The 21723-nt window shown below is 36.9% G+C and overlaps 1 long non-coding RNA gene across 3 annotated transcripts in view; it reads left to right on the forward strand.

Annotated features, from left to right (window-relative positions):
- The window catches only part of LOC121095272, a 192353-nt gene that overhangs the window by 100363 nt on the left and 70267 nt on the right, over positions 1-21723 (forward strand). For all 3 annotated transcript variants that reach the window (XR_005830042.1, XR_005830041.1, XR_005830043.1), the window contains exons 6-7: positions 20751-20909; positions 21376-21533. This is a non-coding gene — a long non-coding RNA (uncharacterized LOC121095272). The remainder of the gene's footprint in view (positions 1-20750; positions 20910-21375; positions 21534-21723) is intronic.

Here is a 21723-nt window from a genome sequence, read left to right on the forward strand (position 1 = left end):
TGTTGACTTTACACTGAAGATATAGTTAAGTACCTGTCTTTCCAAACGCTTCTTAGTTGTGCTGGTATAAAACCTAGGACTAAGATAGGAATCACATAGACTATAGGGAGCAACTCCATAGGTTAAAAAAAGACAACAAGCTGGCTGCTGAGAGAGTTAGCATCTGAACCAATACCAGCAAGTAGCTGTTAGGTTGTTAGTTTTCTGTCCAATGTATACAGAAACCTATACTGCATTTTTATTTCCTGTCTTAATTCACTCTGCAGAAGAGTCATTGCTGTGTTTACTGGGTCTCTACAAATAATCTCATTACTGCCTTTGCAGCTGTTTGAGTTTACTCAAAGGTCAGCTTTGATGTTATTTCTATTTCCAGGTCTCCCTTAAATCGTGTTCTGAGATTGACCTTTGACAGAGTGACTGCAGCTGAAAACAGTGGTGTTACAGTGTATTTATAAAACTTTTCTGAATCCCAATGTTTATCTGCTGATTGGATGTGACAAGGGCATTAATTCCCACTTTGTCGAAGTTCTCTGACACAATAAAATGATCGGGCCTAGAGAAAGAGTGGGGGAAAGAGACTTAAAAAAAATAAATTAAAACATTGAAAAGCTAGCCTTGCAAATCTCCTTAGAAATGTGCTGATTCATAATAATGTAGTACAACATTACTTTATCACCTTTTTTTCGTGGTTTCAACAGGTACAAAAATAAGTTAATTACATCCTTATTATGAGAGGATGTGTCTTACAATAAATGGGACACTATCTTCATTCCTGTCTGCAAAAGTTTAATAGGTTATTTCAATCCAGTGCTTACTGGAAATTGGAGAAAGGAAAAAAAAGACACTTGTTTTGACATTTGCTAAAATGTATCTTAAGTTAAAATTGCAAATATGTTAAAGCAGGAGCTGCTTAGGTTTCTTAATGCCTTAGGTGCACTTTTATGCCTTAATAATCTTGATCCTGTAAGTACTTGCATATCCAAGTTCCAAGTAGTCAACCTTAAGCATGTGAGCAGCTTCATTCAGTTTCAGGATTCTCCTTATGGTCAAAACAGGCAGACAGAAATGTATGTGCTTTGCAGAATTAGGATCTATATTTCCATTATTAGACGTACATATTGATTTTTAAGTGCTAGCCAAGAAAGTCCATTATCTACAGGAATAATAGCCTAAACTTATAATTCTCAAGTCTTTCGTTGCTGTTGCTCACTGCCTGGCTTTGTGAAGGGTAGTTGAGGTTTGAAGAGTTCTGGTTTTATACAATTATTTAATATAATTCTTGTGTGCATCTATAACAAGTAGCCACAGTGTTTCCTTAGCCCATATCCTTTTCCATCATCTGTCCCATGCCCAGGTTTGCTGAAGTGCCAGGAGTAACTTTCGCAGTCCTTCGCTGGGAATGCACAGCTTTTCCTGCGGGATTGGCTCATGTGTGGGTACAGAATCCAACTTTATTCTATAATGATGAAAACCCCAGGGATATATCTGTCAGGATGAACTCTATTTCTGTTTCTATATTGGTATGGGATAGCACTAACTTTTCACAGGGAATGGTAGAAACTTCAAGAAGGGGCATATATACCGCTGGGTGTGGGCTACAATAAGGGGGGCAAACCTGCCTGCCAGTGAAATTCATGGCAAATTCCAAGCCTGCAGGAAACCTTGTGTTCCTCTGGAGACACAATACCAGAAAACTGCTTTGCCATCATTATCTTGCTCTCTAGAGCCTGTGATTTGGACGACGTGTTAGAAGCTGAGAGAGGGAAATGTATCTGGAACATCACTGTACTCGTAATCCCTGGAGTCATTTTCATTTTGATTGTTTGGAATGGTTTGAGTACTGCTTTATGCTACATCTGGGGTCAGAGGAAACACAGAATTAGTTGATAATGTCTTCCTTATTTGGTCCAGTTTAACTGCAAGGATGGCATGGAATTTGCATCCTTTTTTTATGGTTTTGTTTACTTCAGCTTTATGATGATTATTGTTATGCTATCATAAAACACTTTAATTATGTCTTTTTTGGTACATTTTGTTCTGTTTTCTAAACAGTAATATGAGGTCAAAAAGGAATTCTTAAATAATAACACAGTTATTTAAACAGTAGTTTAAGAAATTACATCCTTGCCAAAGCCCTAAAAATTAATCTTTGTGTTTGCTTACCCTTAGTTGGGAAGCTTGTCCAGGAGTCCCAGAAAATTTCTAGTGTACAGATGAACAGGCATTTTACACCTTGGCTAGGATTGACATGAAAAGCTGTTATATACAGTAGATGGTCAGTATACCCATTTTTGTTCCAACATAATAAAACTAATGTTATTTAAGAGTTATTTTATGTACCTGATTCTCACTTCCGAGTTTTTTGTAACTTTAGATCTTAAGTTTCCCTTGCATTGCCTGTGTATCAGCAGGATCCTGTTAGAGTTCTGATAATCTTTACAGAGGTACCATAAATTTGAATCCTCCAAGAATTAAAGACTTTTACAAGATTTGTTTTCATGTAAGATTTGGAAGTGAAATCATGTCAAACACATCTCGAGGAAAAGATACTAGAAGCATGTCTTTGTATTTATATAGAATAATATTTCTGAATAGTATTCAGATACCATGATTTTTTTACATAAAGGGTCTCAATGCAGAAGTAATTGGCATATGATAGCAAGTGTATTAAGAACTGAATGCTTGGGAATTTAGGTACAAATTAAATCTTTTACTAGCATAAAATAGAGGGAATTTATCCCTAAGAAGCAGGTACTGAACTAGGATTGATAACCCATGTGGTATGCAGTAGTTATGTACTCTGAGTTAACTAGACAACCTTTATAGTTAATTAGAGGTGAAGACACATCTGTGAAGTGTTGCTAATTTAATTGTAAAGTAAAATTCTAAATAAGTTTCCTGAACTGCACTCCATTGGTGCTTATTTTTCATCACTGGAAATAGAAGTAATCTCTACATTGGGCTGGATTGGCTCAGATATAGATACCTAAAGTGAACTGGGACGACCTTCACTTCTTTATGGTTATTCCTGGCTCAGCAATGGACAAGCTAGTTGACTTAGAAGAATTCAAATAATTTTGTTAGAAAGTATTTACACAGCAGTTTGCCACTATGATCACTGCAACAACGCAATCAGTTTTGGATAAATTCTTGATCTAATTACTCCATTACTGTATATACAACTCAGTAGACAGTAAGGGAATTGTTTGTTCCCTTTCTTGGTGGCATGCAAGAAGGGTGCTTGCAGAAGAAGTGCATGCTAGAAGTGATTAGTGCTTCTATGACTTGAAGACTTTAGTTTTATCTGACTTCATTTTGGCAACAGAATAGGAATTTGCTTATTTTTTTTCCCCAAATACTCAACTTAAACAGTGTTGATTCATTTTGCAGTGGTTTTATATTTTATCAGCTCACAGTGATCTAATGTCTCTCAAAGCCATTTTATAATCAGGAATGTTTGAATATTCCTATTGCAAATACATTAGAAAAGTGAAAGGAATAGCTAATGCAAACTTAAAACCAGAAATCATGCTTGTATCTTGTGGCTTTGATATTAGAAAACAGGAAGAAGGAATCCAACAGTAAGGCATCTGGAATTAACGCTGTATTATAAAATGTAAGTGATATCTTCAAGAGGGACTTTTTAAAGTGAAGTTCAGGGTAAAGGTGCCAGATACAGTATTTTTATTTTCAGAATCTTCAAGTTCAGTGAGGTACAGAAAGCACTAAGAGGATTACACTAAGAGGGAAAAGGCTCAGATGCATGTTCAGATTATATGTACTTTAAAAACGTCTTCAGGTTTAGGTATTAGAGATGAGCCCCTGGCTGTTACTTTTAATCTTTTATTGCCAAGTAAAACCTTTCCAGCAGAGAAGAATTCAGGATGTATAATCCTCGTGCATAAACCTGGGATTGTAGCTAACCTTGACAATTACAACCTGTTGTTCTTTTATCATTGTGAAAGATCATCTATAAACCTGCAAGTTGGGATAGAGAGCCATCAGTTGATATAATCTCTCAGATTTTATCAGCTGTTTTGGTGGTTTTTTTGAGGAAGCTGAGGGGAGAGGTGGTGGTGTTGGGTTTTTTTGACAAACAAGTATTGCCCTTGGAGAGTGCAGCAGTGCATTCCTGCTAAGAGTTTTAGAAGAGTTATTGTGTACCCTTCTGTGTTCTTGATCTTTTGCAGAATGTGGAACAACTTAAATTTCTTTGTAAAGGTTACTTATTTCTTTCCTTCATAGTGGGAAATTTTCAGTGTTTTATGGATAATTCCCATCTGACTTTCTGTCATGCTGTTATATGTTGTGTATAACCATTCAGTCAAGGTATTTTGAATAGAAGAAAGTGTAACAGATGAAAATAATTGAGACCCATTTATGAATTAAACACCTTGGGTAGAGCTTTAGCCCTTTACTATGAATAATTTGTCAAACTATAGTTATTAGAATGATTTTTTGTCAATATAAAAAAGAGGGGGGGGGAAATTTATATTACCTACACTATTGATATGACTGCACTGACATTCTTTATTGAAGTTTTGCCCCCCTAATATTTTTTAATATTATGAAGTTTTGCTTAGATAACTAGTGAACAAACCCTTTTTTATTTTCTACTTTACATTTTTTTGTTTTGCTCTGTAGGCTTTTTAGATGCATTATACTCTTGTCTGCATTTCTCAGTTCTCTAAGTTTATTAAAGGAGAATTTGGTGTTTGTCTTAAGAATGCTTAAAGAAAGCTCGTAAGTGCAATAAAGTAAAGGCACCCAATCTGTAATGTGTGATGTAATAGTTTTGTGTGGCACAATAAAACAATCTCTATAATTTCTCTTGCTCTTTGCAAACTTCACAAATTTTTTCAAATTTGTTTGCAACTTTGCTGTAGCTCAGTTATTTTTGTAACTCTCATGGGCTGGTAGTCTTGAACAAACTGTAAAATAAATTGAAAAAGGTTGTCCCCAAAAAGAGTTAATGGTCAGTCATTTCTATAGGTGCTATTTCTTCTGGTTCTGCGTTTTTAAAGATTTCAAATGTGATAAGAGGAGCACGATGTTGACTCTCTATATGCTGTCACAACCACGATGCCTCTTTGTATTCCTGGGAGTTGGTCTGTGATCAACCACTAAATGAAATATTGAAATGTTAAAACCTTTAGCCTAAAGTTAATTCATTAATGTTGCTGTGCCTCAGAGATATTTTTTTTCTTCATTGCTTGTGCAAATAGGCCAATTCAGTAACTCTTATATTAAAAAATACCATGTACACAGAAAGACAGCTTTGCGTTGTAAGCCAAAAAAAAGGCATTTTGTATTAATAGATGTAGTTTGTTTGTTAACAAAATAAAATTGTAAGTATAGCAACATTAATTCATTTTGATAGGTTTAGGCAAGGTGTTTTGTGCCTTTGCCACTGAGAAAATGATGGTGGGATGTCCCAGAGAAAATGCCCTTGGAAGCTATTGCTACCACGGATGTTCTGGCCTCTGGCTAATGTATGGCTGATCACTAGATATGTACCCATAGGCTGTGGTACTTCTGTGACAACATGAAAAATCAGCCATGAACATAAACTATACGGGTGTCTGAGCTGGGCTTTGCAGTCTGGCTTGTTCGTGTGGCTGTACAATATTTATATTTTGTACGATGTTATAAAAGCTTTAAGGTATCAAAGTTTCGTAATAATTGTATTGGTTATTTTTGGGTTTGTTTCCTCAAAGAACAAAGTGTATCCCTGTCTACGTATTCCTGTATGTTTGGGAGTTTTTTGAGATTGTGAATTCATTTCAGTAGGAAATATAACAAATAACGTAGTTTGTTTTTTTTAAAGTCATTCAAGTCCCATGAAAATATATTGGTTGGTAGAAAGAGTATAGCATGATAAGCACAAGTCTAACTAGGTACCCAGGAATCCATGAAGGAATGAACCATGTCTCACAGCTGAGCTGTTGAATGACAGATTTTCACCTTGCCTACTCGTACAGTGCAAATCCAACTCCAAGTCATAAATGTGTAAAGAAACTAAGCTTTGCTAGTTCTGTTTTCCCATAACCAGTTGCTCTTTCCATTTGAAGCCTGAATTTCCTCTGTGCAATGCACGTTGCTCTGACTTGTGCTGACCAGTGGAGGCTCTGCTACGTTTTGGGACAGCAAACAGGACATTATCGATCTGAACAGAAATACTGTCCCTCTCATTGGTCTTACAAGCACTGATTAATTCCCCGAGGAGATACCATGAAACATCTGTGGCAGTTACCTCTGCAGAGGGCTATATCTAATGAGGGGTTGCCATTTATGACAAGGACCCTGATCTTCTTTGCATCACAATATTGGGGAGCTATACCATCTCTCCTCCCAAAAAGTGTGCAGGAGATGAGAGGAAGGGCAGTTCTTTGGATTTTTGCATTGGGTGTGGGCTGGAAAAGACTTGAAAATGCCCATGGAAAGGCAATAATAAGAGTTGACTCTCCTTTACTGTTTGCACTCTCACTGATTTTGGATATTTCCCTCCTGACAACAACAGCGGTTTTGGTACTTCTTCAAAGTTGAAAGGGCTGGATTGATTTGAATTTCAGAAAGAATTGGGTTTTCTAACCTGGGAATCCATGCAGGAACAATAATCTCTCAGGCTAAAATATAAATAATATATTATAAAAAAATATTCTGTAGTTTAAGTGTTAGGAATTAACAATTCCTAATTGTTAATTAGGAGTTATTCAGTGCTTAGTCCTTTCACTAACATAGAAATAAAATGATTGTAATGATTGTACAAGTCACCATGAGGAAAAAATATTCTTGAAATGCTTCCAGTGTAAATAAGCTTTTTTTTAATTTATTTTAATTTTTTTTTTTGTTAAATACTGCAGGGAAATCTGAGCTAATATTCACAGGGGGCAGGGGAAGTTGGCTTTCGTGTTTGGTTTTGGGTTTTTTCCCCTGTACTCTGACCAAGTGACAGAGAAAGCTTTACTGTGCTTGAAGGAATTCTAGTCTCTTAGACTTGTAGTCATGGAAGCATAAGCTGATGACAGAAAGTCCGAAGTAAAGGCACGACTGAAAACTGGTAGCAAATATTTCCTTGAAAAAGGCATGGTTGAAAGTAATACTAGGATGTAACACAACTCATTGTCCTTATGAATACCCTGTAAATACCATAAGGAATAGAAAAATGATGGAATATCAGAATTTCTGAATGACACAAGTAAGCTGTCTGTCTGAAATTGTTACCACTCCTATATAACTTTAAACTTCATTCACTTAAAATACACCTTTCCAACTCCTCAGATATTCTGGCAAATTACCTTGGTGAATAAGTTTGCCTGGAGCAGAAATAAGTCTACATAACACTCACTTGGTTCTAGGCTTTTATTAAACTATCTCCTGTTCAAATCAGGTTTTGATTATTAGATTTCATTTCTAAGTGATTTTCTCCGTGATTAAGCCCTCTTTTTTTCTCATATTTCTTTGGAAAACAAAATACAGGTTAGATATTTTTAAATATATTTTCCCATCATTTAGTAACAGTTTCTTTTATTTCCAGTCAGGAATTTTCCTGGCTAGCAAAGTGATACTTCGAAACTTCAGTAACAACAATTTGTTCTCAGCAGGAAACAGGTTATCTGTATAGTTTTAATCATCCATTTTTATATCCTGGAGATCGGCTAGTAAGTAGTAAATAATATGGACTTCCATGAGGTTCATAAAAGCTTTAGAGAAATACAGTAGAGGCTACGTGTTCATATCAACATAGATTTTTCTTAATTTTTTACTGTTTGTAGTAATTGCTATATATGCACTTAGACTGTACCACAAAGAATGATGTAAGGGAGAAATTGATAAACTTGAGTGAGCTCAGTGGAAGGTGACCAAGATGGTCAAGGGTCTGGGGTGAGTGCAAAGAGGCTGTGGGAAGTGAGCTTTAGTCTGGAGTAGAGGAGCTTTGAGGACACCTAATCGCTGCCTTCTAATACCTGTAAAGAGGTTACTACTAGGATGAATCAGGCTCCTTGGGGGTCCATGATGGGAGAATGAAAGACAATAGTCATAAACTAGAAGAGGAGGTTTAACGATATAAGAGGAAAAACAGTCACTTGAAGGATGATTGAGCACTGAAACAAGGTGCCAAAAGGGTTATGGAATCTTCATCCTTGGAGATTTTGAAGACCTGAAAGGACTAAGCACTGAGCAACTAGGTTCAAATTCAGCAATGACCCAACTCTGAACAGGATTTTGCAGTAGATGAGCTCCTAAGGTCCCTTGCAATGCGAATGATTCTGTGACTTAATGTTTTATTTTTTCCTGTGTCACAAAAGCCACAAAAGCATTTTTATGATCAAGCATTTTCTAGAAGCAATGGAGCTGATGTGATCCTGCATTTCACCGTGCTCTTCCTACTCTGCTACAATGCAGATGGGGTAAACCAGCTCCCTGTGATGTGTCTTTAACTGGACTGCCTTGATAGGCAACGACAATCCCGGGGTTTGTTCGCTTCACTGACAGCAGAGGGAGCATATTCAAATGAGTTCATATTCAAATAAGAGCTCGTATTCAAATAACAGTTCATATTCAAATAAGAACTCGTATTCAAATTATGGCAACTAGGGTTGAGACAGGGTCCTTGATACCAAGTTACTGGCTAGTGCAGTCATAATTTTATTTCTTGGCAGGGATCCTGCTGGAGATGATGGAAACTGTGGAGGGAGGCTACTACTGCTGTCCTATTTTTGACTCATCCTCTATATACATTATAGCATGATCTGATGCCAAAAATTGCAAATGCTAAGAATGCCAAGCTAATTCCTGAAGAAAAGTAGAAGACTGTCTTTTGCCACTTCATTGTGCACTTTGATTGAGAGCAAATATATTTAACCTTTTAGAAAGCTTTGAAAGTTTGGAATGTGTATTTGTGAAGATCAGTACAGCTTGGATTAATTAAACTAGAGTGTATTTTAAAGATATTTCTACATGAAAAGTGGGTGGATATTTCAGTATAAAACTGAAATAGTTTTGATATGCTTTTAAAAAGTGTATTACATACGAGATATTATTAAATTCCTGCTTAGCTCACAGTCACACGCCAAAGACCTATTATTGATGTTCTGAATACTAATTGCTTCCACCACATTATCTTTGTTGTGAAGCTTCACCTCTTGATGAATGTAACCAGTCGCTGAATGCCAAATCAGCCCTATCAAGTTCAAGTCAAAGGTCTGGCAACAACAGAGCCTTTCCACACTCATCAAGTACATTAGCATATTGCCAACTTTATTGCTAAATGTGAACTACTTGTATTGCATGGATTTATCTGAAAGGAGATGGTGATACTGTAAGTAGCACATCATTCAGTCAGCAGAAGGAGTATTTACCCAATTAGCTGGTTTTGCCTCGTATAGTGGTTACACTAACTATTATTTGGAGTTTTGATTTCTGTCAAGAACTACAGGACAAATGACACAAATAGCTCATGAGGGAGGGGGGGTGGGGAGGTTACACTTGAAATTATGTGTCTAAGTGATTTAAAGAGTTTAGTTAAACTGCAATTTAGTTATTTCTGCTAGTCATATATTTTATTTTTTTACTGATACACCTAAAGGGAAACCACCTCCTAACTGTGACCAGCCAAAGTCCATTCCTGAAATTTCAGTGTCTGCCTTTTCTAAATTTACTATTTTTACCTTTTTTTTTCTATGGTTTATGGGGGAGATTCACAGTACACCTAAAACATGAAAAAGTAAACTGGATCAGTTTTTAACAATCCTATCAAATCTGGGTGTTGATAGACTTTCAAAGTGACCTATGCTCTTTGTATTACTGCAAAGAAATAAAGATATAATAAAGCATCTAATTCTACTGTGAGGCAAAATTGCTTGGAAGCATTTTAATAGACTGTTTATCTTATCATATAAATTCACCTGAGTAAGAGTCTGTCTTGTTATAGTTTCAAGATACATGATAAACAACATAATGCCTCAATTCATTCTCCAAATATGTTATTCTTACCGTATTTGAGTAAAAACTTTAATGCAGATATTAATATTTGATTTTAAAAGGCTTCTTGTTTGGGTTTTTTTATTCTTACAAGACACACAGGTCTCCCTTTGCATCTTAATATTCTGCTTAACTGAGAATCACTTTTTTTTTTTTTCCCCATTAAAATGTTCATTTATTGAGTTGTGAAAAGCAACCCATATACAAAGAATATAACTGGAAGCTGTGATTGAACATAGGACCCTCAGAAGTTCAGCTAAGTAAGGACAGGACAGTCTGAAAGCTCCTTTGAATCCACCCAAAAGTGCTTTTGTGTGGAAAGCTCATGCAACTGTCATTTTTACAACGTCCAGTATTTTCTGTTGTGGTTGAGCCCGCAATTCGGGAAAAATCTTCTCATGGTGTTTCCATTTTTAGCCTCAGGTTGCAGAGGAAAACACAATGCCTGTGAAAGTTCAGATCCAAAACTTTTTCAGAACTTATAAAGTCATTCAGTCCAGTTTTTGGATGTGCTGCTGTAACATTTCTTTTCATGCCTACTTGAATCAAATAATGTTTTGCTGACATTCTACAGTACACAGGTAAACTTAAGTTATGATTTGTTTACCGTTTGCTGTTCTGTAGCATAACACTGTCTGAACCATTTCCTGGTATTAAACGTACAGCACGTTTTTCTTACAGGTGATAAACAGTCTTTGCAGACTGATATTTTTGTCACTTTACCTCTTCATAAGTGGTCCAGAATGATTATTTACGGTTGTGCAGAAAGATGCAATAGCAGAAAACATTCACAGAAATGCATATAGAAAATCTATCCATATTCCCAGTCTAGAATAGCTGTTAGTGAAAAATTTTACCGTAACTTTTTAAGGTCTGAAATTTGCAGTGATGACAGCCGTTGTAACTGACAATGTCCTTTACAGAACAATCCTCTCCATTCCTAATTCTTTTTTATCCTATAGCCAGTGTTTTAAAATGTTGAAACCAAGATACTTTAATGATATTATTAGTATAGCCATTGCTATTTTAAAATGGAGTTTCATGGAAAAAAAGTTTTGAGCCATTGATTTCTAGCCAAGCTTTAAGCCATCAGCTTCTATAGTAAATGTGCACATTGGAAGCCAAAGCAGTTCAAACTGGACTTTTAGTACATTTAGCTGGCATTGTTTCAGGCTTGGAGTAAAACTTCATATTGGCTCAAAGACTATAGATTTGTTGCAATCTTTGCAGTTCACTGAACTTTTTTTTTTCTGTGCATACATATTTCAAGTAAACTCTGTAGTTATAACAAGTGACACGTTACAGACCCTAAATCGTTGCACTGTGAAATATGCACAGAAAAAAGGACAAATGAAGATATCAAGGGTCTGTTCCATTTTGCACTGAACTGTAAAATGCCACCCTTGTTGTGCAGAAGATCACTGGTTCTGAGCAGGGCTCATTGACTGCTAAGTTGTGGATAGTGTTTCACTTTCTGCAACTGTTAATATCCTGGGTTATCCAGGCATAATGACCTCTCTATTTGTGACACATTGTTGAATTTTCTGGTTCTTTTAACTTATTCAACATCCCCCCCCCCCCCCCCCCCCCCCCTTTTTTTTTTTTTTTTCTTTTTCTCCATTCATCGGAAGGCTGGAAGGAATCTGAATTGAGCCGTGGTACGGGGCTGCTCACTGCTGGTCAGCCAATTACAGCTGCAATCGGCGGTGGTGGCACATCTGTAGGTGAATATAAGCTAAAGTACGCAGGCAAGGTAGATGAATATAAACTAAAGTATACAGGCAAGGTACTCTACATCTGTGCTAGCTTTTCCATTTGTAAGATAATGCATGTATCTTGGATAATAGTTTGGGTTTGGTAGTTGTTAAATCTGATGTAGGAAGTAATCCATGCTATAATAATCCATGGTAGGTTATAGATGACGTGTGATATTTAAGTTCTGACTGCAATTAAATTCCAATTCTGTCACTAGTCACTAAATCACAACTGAATCATAATACCTGACCTATTACATATTTTAAATGCTGATAAAGAGTTATATACTTGAAGACCTTTGCCACTTGAAAATATGAAAAGAGAAAAGGGTTACACGTAGCGTGCAGGGTTTGGTTTCCAGATCTGAATCCTTCCTCTGACCCTGTAAGCATCCGAAATCGGTGGAAGTGTACCATCTTGTGTCAGGTTAGGACCTGTGCCTATATTTCTTTTCTTCTCTTTGTTTCCCAACAAAAAAAGCAATGTTTGTTTTTATTTCCGTAGTATATTCTGGATAACTCTGAGTTTACTCTGGCCCTACAGTGAGTTATCTGCATTTTGGAGGGCTGTTTTAGCTGCCTCCAACCATAAGTAGAGTATGTTTGTGTATACCTGGAGCATGCCAGGTGTGTAAATACTTATCTTTGACATTGCTGTCTCCCTTCTAATGCCATGTTTTCTGTGAGTCGCTCCCTCACAAGATTTGTAAATCTTGCTAAATTTCACTGACATCTAATTTCAGAGGGCTTTGAAACCCAGCTCCTGTATAATGAATAATGTGGTGGATCTAATATTCAGTACCACAGCCTGTTCTCCTAGTATCTATGCATATTTTTGCCTCTGTCATTGAAACGTTCTGAAATTCTTCGCTGGTAAACTTAAGCCTCTGTGATGTGATGAGTTATGTATTATATTTTGGTATTGATCTCTGTCTTTGTATCCTTCAAGAGCCTTAAAAGGATCCATGTACTGTGTTTCTGCCTGGCTCCTGTAAAAGCCCCTGCAAATATATGTGATGCTTACTGTAACTAGGACCAGACCACTGCAGAAGATTCAAAGGGAAATCTCTCCTAATAGATGACACCTATCACCTTGTTCAGCAGGAGAGAGCACTTGCTCAGTTGGCTGTGTTCCCAGTGGCGTAGCTCTGAGGGTCACCGTGCCTTTTACGCCTGGGCTTTACAGAAAAGAAACAGCTGGATGGGATAGGGTGAATTTTTTACTAGACCATTGGGCACATTGATTTTTATTTCCATGGATATGTAGATCAAATTGAAATAAACTAAAGGGGCCAGTGTGATACCCTGGGACTGTAAGAGATGTCAAGAGTCATAGTAAGTCTGTATATTTCTACTTCTTGCTACTCCCTGTAGAAAAATAGCATGGGGTGTCATTGAGATCTGTCACTCACTGACATTAGGGGAAAGATAACCCCTACCTCTGCTAGATGTTCCCAAGACATGTCCCAGATGAACAAGATTGTGTACTGAACCTAGTTTTGATTTATTTTCATTTAAAGCAAGCGTTATGCAACTCAGACACACACGATCCTGGCTGGCTGACATATCCTTGAGCAACTGTCTGTATATTGGCACGTGGAGAATTCTGTCTTGCCTGCTGTAGGAGGCTACTTCAGAAATGTGTTTTTGTAAACGCCCTGAAACTACAGAACACAAACAGCTTCTATTTAAAGACTTGATAAAATTGTATCTATTTAAACAACCTCTGTTCAACTGTCTCAAAAATAAACTATTTAGACCACTACGGAATGTCAAAAATAATAGACAATGAAGAAATTTGGAAAATTGAAATTAAGATAAACAGACCAACATAACCTACATAACACAGTTTTTCCTTGAGCCTTAAGGAAAAAAATTCATGTAAAAATCTTTAAATTCATTGAAAGCATATTCCTGGCAAATTCAAAAGTCCAAATTTCATATAGGTTTTAGTTTATTTAAATCTCAGAGAAAATAGGAATATAAACTGCATTTTAAGCATCAGGATCTTATTTTTTTCTATATGTGTGCAGCACCTTTTGGTTTTTGAAGCTTTTTTCAGTTTCAAAAAACTGTATCGAACTTGTGTAAAGATAACTTTATATCACACAGCTTTAGTAGTTCTACCTGTGGAATATAAATTGAAGTTCTGTGACTGATTTTGGTTCAGGTAAAATAGGTAAACTTTAAATTATCTTATCTAATGTTTTGAGCTTGCCAGATTGACAGAGAGATTGTGGTTCTGGTCATAGTTACAAGAATACAGATTTTTCCTTTCCTTAGCATGCGTTGTGGCCAGCTTCCATATCTGGCATAAAAATCTTGTTCAGTTTCTCCCTTTTGATGTGTAAGGAAGGCTGGTTGTACTGAAAGAGTGACCACAGGGAGTCAGGGACAGTTGATCCATTTTACGCAGTTGAATTCATAGATTTATTTTCACCTTTTTATTTATTTATTTTTTTTTAACCTATAACTAACTACAAATTCAGAGTGGCTTCAAAAACCTTACTATAAAGGCTTTACATTCCAATGTGTCAGGTTTTCGAAGCTCCACAGTATTTTTTTGCAAACCCTCAGAAAGGTAGGCAATTCTGAGTTTGAAAATCAGCTTTAGATTATAATTCTAGGGGAATACGATACTTTCAGATTTATTGATGCAACTAGTGAAATAAAATGTTGCATAGGTACATACAGCTCTATATCTTGGGATTCACAGGTCAAATAATATATATGTCTTGAAAATGAACAGGGCTACATTTGGGTGGTGACTGGTCGCTAGTGGTGTTCGTCAGGGTTCAATTCTAGGGCTGGTTCTGTTCATCATCTTCATCAGGCTGCAGGAGTGGAATGCACTGTTAGCAAGGGCGTTGATGATACCAAACCGGGAGGTGCTGTTGAATCTCTCGAGGGATGAAAGGCCTTTGCAGAGCGATCTAGATAGACTGGAGCACTGGGGAATGATACATGGGATTAAATGTGACAAGCCCAAATGCTGGATCCTGCACCTGGGATGGAGTAATGCTGGGCACAGGTATAAATGGGGAGAGGAGCGGGTAGGGAGCAGCCCTGCAGAAGGGGGTCTGGGGGCGCTGGGTACAGCAGGGGCAGTGGGTCAGCAGCGTGCCCTGGCAGCCAGGAGGGCGAACACTATCCTGGGGGGCACCAAACACAGCGTAACCAGCTGGTCAAGGGAGAGGATTATCCTGCTGCACGCAGCATTGGTGCAGCCTCACCTGGAGCGCTGTGTGCGGTTCTGGGCCCCACAATTTCAGATGCACGTTAAGGTCCTTGAATGCATCCGGACAAGGGCAACAAAGGTGGTGAATGGGCTGGAAGACATGTCCTATGAGGAGTAGTTAAGGACTTTGGGTTTGTCTACTTTGGAGAAAAGGATGCTGAGGGGTGACCCCACTGCGCTCCACAGCTCCCTGAGGTGGGAACTGGAGAGGGAGGTGCTGAGCTCTTCTCCCTGGTATCTGGCAATAGGATGCACGGGAGTAGTTCAAAGCTGTGGCAGGGCAGGTTTAGATTGGGACGTTAGGAAGCATTTCTTTACGAGAGGATGGTTAAACACTGGAACGGGCTTCCTAGAGGTGGCTGATGCCCCAAGCCTGTCAGTGTTTAAGAGCCATTTGGACAATACCCTTAATATGCTTTAACTTTTGGTCAACTCTGAGTTGGTTTGACTCGGGCGGCTTGACTACGTGATGATCGCTGTAGGTCCCTTCCAACTGAAATATTCTGTTCCAGATAGAAAGGAAAAGTATTTTCAGAAATCGGATTCCTCTTTCTCAATGAATGTGGTCTGGGTTCAAATGCTGTTTAACAACCATTTGAAATGTAATAATTTGGAAGCTGATTAAAAAATTCTAATGTCCCTGCTATCGTATAGAGATAGAAAACTGCTCTGGTTGAGGTAGATCTTCTGTTTCAGTTTGCATTATTATAAAAATAGATTCAATCCTTTTCACTTCAAGAAGCCTTAACACATGGTTTGGTTCCCTTTCCTTTTCATCCAATAGAATAAGCCACAGAAGAGTTGTTATTTCTTTTCACATCTTTATTTACTGCTTTAGATGCTTATTCATGGCATTGGTTTCAGAAATCTAGTGTTCTTCCCTTGCAAAGTCATGCTATTTGAAGTGCAAGTGCCATTTTCTCTACAAATTTGTTGTGTTTTGGTAATGCAAGATATAACTCTTTGAATTCGTCACTTTGTAACAGGGACAAAATCAGCATCTGTTAACAGTGGCTCCATCTGCTGTGAAGTATGGCATTATATCTGCATTTGCTCAATGCTGGATTTTGTAGAGTTTTTTTTTTTTTTTTTCTTCAGTGTGTTCCCTTTTTCTATATGAAACCTTCAGTGAATGACGTTTGCTATTTTGCTGTGATGTCGCTATGTTATTTCCTGTGCATGTTATTTTTATAAGTATTTTCTATTTAATGAATAAATAGAAACACATTGTATTTATGAAAACCTTCTTAAAATTAATGAAACCAGTTCGTGATTTTACTTCTGAACTTTGATTTTTTTTAATTTTGGTTTTAATGCTTTTTCTTGAATTGTAGTGCACATTTTTTTTCAATTATGTAGTAAACCCAGATTTTAATCTTTAATCAGTATAGTAACCTGTGATAGCTAGAAGTCAGTGTTTAGAAGTGAGTCAACTCTAAAAGAAATCTAAAGAACAATTGGCATCTAAAATGAGCTGTACGCTTCACTGCTCATAAATTTGTTAACAGAAGCTTAAAACGCATTCTGGGACTCAAGCTTGATGTGTTACTAACATTCTATTAAAATTTAACAAGCACAAAATAAAATGAATTTGTTTATAGAACAAACATGGCAAAAACTTTAGTAAATAGTGAAACATTCTTTGATTAAAGAAGTTAGAGGCATTCTATTTTTAGTGCAGATCATACAACACCTTTGTGCAAAATTATTGTGCTGTCGTGTAGGGAGAATTTTAAAATACAACGCTTAATGTTGTATGGATGAATCTCATTGAGTTTTAATAAAATCCTCTGTCAAAGCAGGTGTCCTAAAAAGTAACAATGAATAACAGCATTTTTTTCCCTCTTCAAGTCTAAGCAGAAATGCCTAATTTAGGAAACCCCCCCTCCCTGTGGTTAAGTATAAAAAGTAATTTCAACAGAAGGTCTTTCAAAATAATATTGAATTATTATTTGGTTGTGCTTACTCAAAAAAAAAAAAAAAAAAAAAAAAGAAAATAGCCCTTTTAAAATTGTTGATTAAAACAAAATATATTTTCCTGGACAGAAATGGTGCTGAGAGGTTCCTTTCTAGGAGGCTTGGTCAGATAAGTGCTTGAGTGACAACAAATGTCTGGATGGTGTGAGGGCAATAGTCTGCGGTGCTTCGTGTTGACGGTGGAGCTGTTCTTCATTTTTGTTTGCTACAGGTAGGGATCTCAGTCAGCAGCTTGTTTGAAGGCTGATTTGTAGATTAGCTGGTTCATACAGGCTGCCATCAGGAATTCAGGGACAGCAATGGAAGGGTGGTAGAATACTCAGAAGTGTGGATTTACCTCCAGCGGTTGTTTTCTCTTCAAATAAATAAGAGGTGGGTTTGCATTACTGTACCAGTGGGTTATACCCAGTGATTTGTGCCCCTGAAGATTCTTTAAATAGTACCTTTTTCTGACCATTTGAGCATTCTGAAGACATTCACAGAAGTGTTGGGAACGTCTGCAGCATTGTATACCGTTAACCTCAGGAAAATTGCAGAGAACCACTGTCCAGCAGGATGTCAGTAGCAGCTGCCCCTCTCTAGCACTAACCCCCCATTTCATCCTTCCATCTGGACATTAGATTAGGTTCTGTTACTTGCACAACACCAACAGTCTGATGAGATGGAGACCGTGTTTCCATTGCTTTGTCTGTTATCTGGAATTATGCTAGAATGACTCGAATCATCATTAAATAAAAACAGAGTTGTGAGCTGTACTATTCTTTATTTCATTATGCACACTTATTTTGATTTACTTAAAAATTATGGTAGTTTGTATATCGTGAGGGGAGCGGTTCTAAAGCTTCTGAGAGTTAACCATAACACTGTTTGGTTCTAGCTTGTATTGGTTTTTATCAGGAACAAATACTACTAGTAGTAGGCGTCTCGGGAAAATGGTATATTTCCCTACATATTGCCTATCACATTCACTTTATCTGTAGTGTCGTGTTATTTTAAGTTGCAGCATATGTAGGCCAACAAAAGCTGACATGAAGGAAAGCAGCATAATACAGCGTAATGATATGTGACACGTTCAGATTGAGAAGGAAACTCACTTTCTTGGAACTAATACCTACTACTTACTGTGTTTGCCATTAATATAATCTTCCCTATGCATACAGTTTCCCCTGTAAAAAAGGTATGGTTTACTTATGCCAGAGAATACTAACTTGTACTGAAAAAAATTTAAAATCATTGAGTAACTTTTTAATACATGTTGATTAATAATTCAATTCTGATATTGCTTTCCAGATTCCCAAACTATCCTTATGCAGCAACAACAAATTAATCTTGATATTTTCCCCTGTACACTTTTAATTAAGACTAATATTTAATGATATCCATATTTTTGATGTCATGTATTCTTTTCATGTAAAACTTATGGATAACTTACATTAAAAGTATAAGTCAATAAAAAAGATAAGTACATTTAAAAAGTATAAGTAAATAGAAGTATAAAGTCATTTATCAATTCTAGAAAGTAAACCAGATAAGCTGATTGTGCTCTCTAACATACTTTGAGTTTGAACATGTATTTCACGGTAGATTTCAGTGGTGTGCATTGAAAACAAAGTGTGTCCTAGGCATGGTGGAATACATTTTGGATTAGAAATAAAACTTTCCAAGACATTGTAATTGTGTAAGGATTAAACTAACCAGGAAATTATTTTTTTTTGCCCTAGGAAGGTTTGAGGGTTTTGTTGCATTCTGCAGTGGGAGTTTGTTTTGACTCCTCACTTTCCTGAAGAACAGAGGTTCCCTGGAATACCTATAGAATTTTTTCCACGTAAAGGAAATGCAGACGTATAGTCCTTGAGCTGAATGAAGCAGGGATGGGGACTCCCACACTACTCCTATGCTGCCTAGCAATCTGCCACAAGTGTGCCACAGTGAGCTGGGTTTGAGTACAAATATGGGGAATAACAGTAATTCTACTGTGTTAATTTTAACTCAGGTCAGTCTCCCCTTGTATCTGTCGCATGGCTGCCAAAGGCTTTCTTCTGGCACAGCAACAGCGATGCTATAGGGTCAGGCAGAAAAGGTGAAAACGTGAGAAAGAAAGAAACTAGAATCACTTTTCTTAGCAGGACTGGTAAGAGAAGTGAGCATGAAGTGCTTGGAGAGGAAGGATTTATCTAAAGAAATGGAATCTTAGCTCATCATTCATGCAGGCAAGTCTGGAAAATATACCAGAAATCTAAGTTAGTGTATATCATCTGAATTAAAATGCAGGTGGAACTATGAAGCAGGAGAGAAAAGTTTCATAATATATTGTCTGTACAAGGCGATAAACAGGAAGATGGTTAGTATTACTGATTGGTGAAGAATATTTTTCTTAAGAAATAAAACCACTCTTTGCTGTACTCTTGCCGTCGAAGGGATTTATTTTAAAGTAAAATATAAGTGGTTCTAAATTTAAAATGTCAGCACTTATGGGAAAAGTCTGACAGAAGACCAGAGAAAAAGTGCCACAACTGAAGTGAAAACCAGAGCTTTACTATTAGGAATATCCAGTAAAATTCAAGATCAAGCCAACAAAATATTTTAATATTACAAAGTATTCTTAAGGTATGAGCAAAAAAGTCTTGAGTGTAGGTTTCAGGTTTGGTATTCTGCTTTCCGCTCGAGCTCAGAAGTTCCACTGACCCAGTGGGATGTTCGTGCAGAATTGGCTTTGGAAAATATGCCCCAGTGCTGAAATACTGTTTACCTGCCTTATATATGAAATTGCTTATGTTTATTTACTAATGAGTGATGGAACAGGAAAAGATGGCTTTTCTTGTACTGGAGACACTTCATTCTGTAATCATGAGGGTTTAATCAATTATTGATTTCTTTTTGCTACTGTTAACTGTCATGGTATTTGAACAGCTCTTATTTTTGGTCTAATTTAGTGTGGTTAATATCTATACATTTTCTACTAAAAGTAGTACAGGTGCTCACAGAACTTCAAACTACACTTTTCATTATAAATAAAAAAAAAAAAGTTTAATATAAAGGAAGATTCTGCCCAGTTCATCATAAGGACAGCAGGCTGACTCCTGCTGGAGTTGAAGGAGCACCTGAGATGCCACGTAGTCATTTTCCAGGCTGAGCTAAAGGGATAAAATCCATGTTACTGTGGTACAAGATCCCTGGGTATTACAAAATGAAGTGGCAGAGATGTTAATGTCTCAAATAATCATAAGTTGTGATTGTTTTGTTGTTTTTTTTATTTGGGGAATTTTGTCATGTAAGCAAGGATCTAAAGGGTATTAAGGAGGCAAATTGACTTCGGTAATGAATTCAAGCAGTAAAATTTTCTTGGTTTCAAGACTATCAGGAAGGCTTTTTCTGTATGTGATGTATCTTGATTTCAGAATATGCTGTTTTAAATTCTTTTAATATATGGTGTGGAAATGCCTACCTAAAAGTTAGCTATGCTTAATTAAATATTACCTAAAGACAGGAATATAAAATTTTGGTTTTTTCTATTTATGAGTTGTCATTTTGAAAGCTGTCGGGTTTTATTCTTAAACTGGTAGATAATATTCAAAAGTTTTTTGGTTTTTCCTTCAGTGCATATGAAAAGGTTGCTGTCTAACACTGACTTTGAAACCATTGTGAAATGCAAAGTTGTTTACATGCAGCAACTTCTGTGACATTGAGCACATCAACAACCACTTTTCCCATCATTCCTGGTGTTCAGGCTGTTGTGATTCTGCTGATGTAGCTGATGTTTTTCTTTCTTATTCCTCTGCCTTTGTCCTTTCCTACAGGCTTACCCTGAGTTTGTCCTGACCTACCTAGAGGAACTAAATGAAAGAGAGGAGGTGACCCAGACAGAAAACCGCATTCACCATGGGGCCTGGTCTGCAGCTCATCAGGAGATAGACAGCAGCGCAGCAGAAGAGGTCACAGTATTAAGCCAGAGGCAGGTCAGAGACAGTCCTTTCAAAAACACGTTTTGAAAAGAGAAATAGCAGTGGGCAAGTCAACTTATTTCCTTAAATAAATGACCTCATTTGATTCCTTAATAAGATATTTATATATTAGATATTTATATATTTATAATTACATTATTTATATATATTAGGTAGTTATATGCAGGGTTTTAACGAATAAAAATGTATATGTACATGTGTCTTAGAACAGTTTATGCTTATAGCCCACGTAGGACAAATTTTCGAAATTTCTCATTCCCTATGTATAAAACCGCAAGGAAGGGAGGGAAACAAACACAAAAATCCCTAGAACTCTAAATCCATGCTTCTTGATGTGTCTTGACACAGCTATTTGTATTTCTGACATTTTCTGCTAATCAACAGCCTTACTTGGAAAAGTAGACACACATTATTTTAATTAGCAATATATAAATTACGCGGTTGTACTTCCATCTCTTAGGTTCTGCAAAAAAATGTCAGCAACCCCAATCAGAAACAACTTTCAGGACCTTTGGACGCCTGTTTAATGCCTGCAGATCCCCTAGGGGAGACTACACAGCTGACAGTGGCACTGGTGAGGAAACTAGAAGAGAAACATCCTAAGGCCCCAGCTCAAAGGTAAGCCACTGACAGAACTGATATTTATTGTTCAATGACATTAGATGTTTTCCTTCAGTTTCATGTAAGATTGATTTCCTGGATATTATTGAAATATCTCAGAAACCCTCTGGCTGGTAAGCAAACAGGGATTTTGACCAAAATTAGTGAAAAGGGGTGACATTTATGCACTGGTTGTTTTTTTATTTTA

The sequence above is a fragment of the Falco naumanni genome, chromosome 10 (genome assembly GCF_017639655.2).
Source record: "Falco naumanni isolate bFalNau1 chromosome 10, bFalNau1.pat, whole genome shotgun sequence".
In the NCBI taxonomy this organism is placed as follows: domain Eukaryota; kingdom Metazoa; phylum Chordata; class Aves; order Falconiformes; family Falconidae; genus Falco; species Falco naumanni.